Source organism: Xyrauchen texanus, unplaced genomic scaffold (genome assembly GCF_025860055.1).
Source record: "Xyrauchen texanus isolate HMW12.3.18 unplaced genomic scaffold, RBS_HiC_50CHRs HiC_scaffold_424, whole genome shotgun sequence".
Taxonomy (NCBI): Eukaryota; Metazoa; Chordata; class Actinopteri; order Cypriniformes; family Catostomidae; genus Xyrauchen; species Xyrauchen texanus.
This window is the reverse complement of record NW_026266392.1, coordinates 27,501-30,184: the sequence shown is the minus strand read 5'-3', so window position 1 is coordinate 30,184 and position 2,684 is coordinate 27,501. Positions and strand designations below refer to the sequence as shown.

Sequence of the window (2,684 nt, the reverse complement as noted above, 5' to 3'; positions counted from 1 at the left end):
TGGTACAAGTTTTTTTATTAACAAAAGGGTGAAAATGTGTTTTCTAAAACAGTGGATATTGGATAAGACAAAAAACTTTCAGATGGTCGCTTTAAAATAAGGATTTAATGGTTAATGATCGTTATTTACTTTTTAACAGAGGAGAAAATGTGTTTTCTAAAACAGTGGATATTGGATAAGACAAATAACATTCAGATGGTCGCTTTAAAATAAGGATTTAATGGTTAATGATTGTTATTTACTTTTTAACAGAGGAGAAAATGTGTTTTCTAAAACAGTGGATATTGGATAAGACAAAAACATTCAGATGGTCGCTTTAAAATAAGGACTTAATGGTTAATGATTGTTATTTACTTTTTAACAGAGGAGAAAATGTGTTTTTAAACACCTCTCAGACTCCCATATGGTCTAGAGGTTAGGATTCCTGGTTTTCACCCAGGCGGCCCGGGTTCGACTCCCGGTATGGGAGAGGTGTGGCATGGTAATCCACTGAGCTCTGATCTATGCGGAGCTGTTGTGAAAACAAAGGCAATTCAGTGGCGTTCTCGGCACAATGACGTGGTTTTCAACAACTATAATCTTTGATATTGGTTTAACAAATACACGTATTATTAAAACAATATTTCATTTAATTGTAGTTCTAACAACAGATGTTTCTAAACAGTGGATATTGACTGATCAAAATCAAAGGATGCTAGTCATTTTTAAAAATAATAAATAAATCGTTAGCAAATGCATATGTGGTATTTTATCAGTGACCTTTTTATAGATCAAAGGTTCAGATTGTCAAAACACATCAAAGACATTTTTAAAAATATTGAAAATAGATAATCATCCTTAATCTTTGATATTAGATTAACAAACACAATAATTAATTTTATCTGTAACACTAACAAAAGGTCTTACATTTTAAAAACAAAATAGTTCGCTTTATAAAATACAGATTTAACACAAAAATCTTACATTAGTTCTGCGCAGTCCTTTCATGAGCGAGGGGTTGCGATAATGGTTTAAGAACAGTGACAAATGCAAGACAGTCCTAAAACCTGTGTTAATTTCATATCATCATTTCTCTTAGGAGATATGTGTGTGTGTGTGTGTGTGTGTGAGTGTGTGTGTGTGAGCGTGTATTTATCACTTTGTGGGGACCAAATGTCCCCATAAGGATAGTAAAACCTGAAATTTTTGACCTTGTGGGGACATTTTGTCGGTCCCCATGAGGAAAACAGCTTATAAATCATACTAAATTATGTTTTTTGAAAATGTAAAAATGCAGAAAGTTTTCTGTGAGGGTTAGGTTTAGGGGTAGGGTTAGGTTTAGGGGATAGAATATAAAGTTTGTACAGTATAAAAACCATTATGTCTATGGAAAGTCCCCATAAAACATGGAAACACAACATGTGTGTGTGTGTGTGTGTGTGTGTGTGTGTGTGTGTGTGTGTGTGTGTGTGTGTGTGTGTGTGTGTGTGTGTGTGTGTGTGTGTGTGTGTGTGTGTGTGTGCCCTATAGATGGTTGATGGATAGATAACTACCTAAACATGTGTGTGTGTGTGTGTGTGTGTGGCCTATAGAGGGTTGATGGATAGATAACTACCCAAACTTTGTTGGGCTTCCATGCAGAGGGGGGTAACTTTTTACCATTTGTGCGGTATGTGTGTGGAAATTGCGCTTTAACTGACAAAACATGTGCTTTGTCACTACAAATGAGTACCGTCAGTATTTTGGTAAACAGGTTTATTTTATATAGAATTCTGACGAAATATCTTTAATACAAAAGTTTGTTACATTTTTTTTTTTTAACCACGAGATTCTAAAACAGTGGATATTGAATGATATTAGTTTATTTTACTCAAACAGACGATACTGGCAGAGCAAACTCATTTAGACGGACACATTATTAACAAGGGTTAGGCTATTTATTTTTACTAGAGACTAAAACGTATTTTAAACCAAATGTTCAGATTGGCAAACACAATATTGCCGTTGAAATAGTATGCATTATAAATTGTAACTTTAACACGTGTTGTATTGCATTTTTCCAATCAAATTAATAAGGCGTTTTTGATCCAGACTTTAAGGCGACGATCGACAAATGTTTTGTGGCGGGGGGTGAAGACGCGCCAAGATTTCGAAGTGTCAGGGATTTTGGTGTAGTCTGGACAGTCCTTTCAAATTATTCAGGCATTAAACTAACAAACATACCAATGTTGATTTATTCAGTTCTAAAAGAGTGTAACTAAACATACATCCAAGAAATAGTTTACACAAATTATATTTGTAGGCTACTATTAATATTGTAAATATCCATGGGTGCGTTTCTTCACGAGCATTCGTCTGCTGCAGATTTGTCACATCTATATTTACCTACAGTCATAACAAGTGACATAAAAAAATGCACATCCGATATAAACTCAAACAATAGAGCAATTTACTTAAATCAATGAGTGGTATACATTTAAAATTGATGTGTACCAAAATAATACATTCTGATGATTGTGCTCATACTTGTGTGTACTGTTGAATACTAATGGGGAAAATGAGCAAATGCAAGATTGGCTATGAGAGAGCAGCCGGACTTGATTGCCTCCACCTGGGTGTTGTTGCGGAAAGGAAGTGGAACGCGGGCAAAAGAGAGGATGAGGATCTGTTGATTTATTTGCAACCTGGACTTATTAATCTGATGT

The 2,684-nt window shown here is 34.8% G+C and overlaps 1 non-coding gene across 1 annotated transcript; it reads left to right on the top strand.

Moving 5' to 3' along the window:
• The first annotated feature begins 397 nt into the window (after positions 1-397).
• Positions 398-469, top strand: trnae-uuc (transfer RNA glutamic acid (anticodon UUC)). Its single transcript has one exon. It is a non-coding gene; the product is annotated as a tRNA-Glu (tRNA).
• Positions 470-2,684: the final 2,215 nt, after the last annotated feature.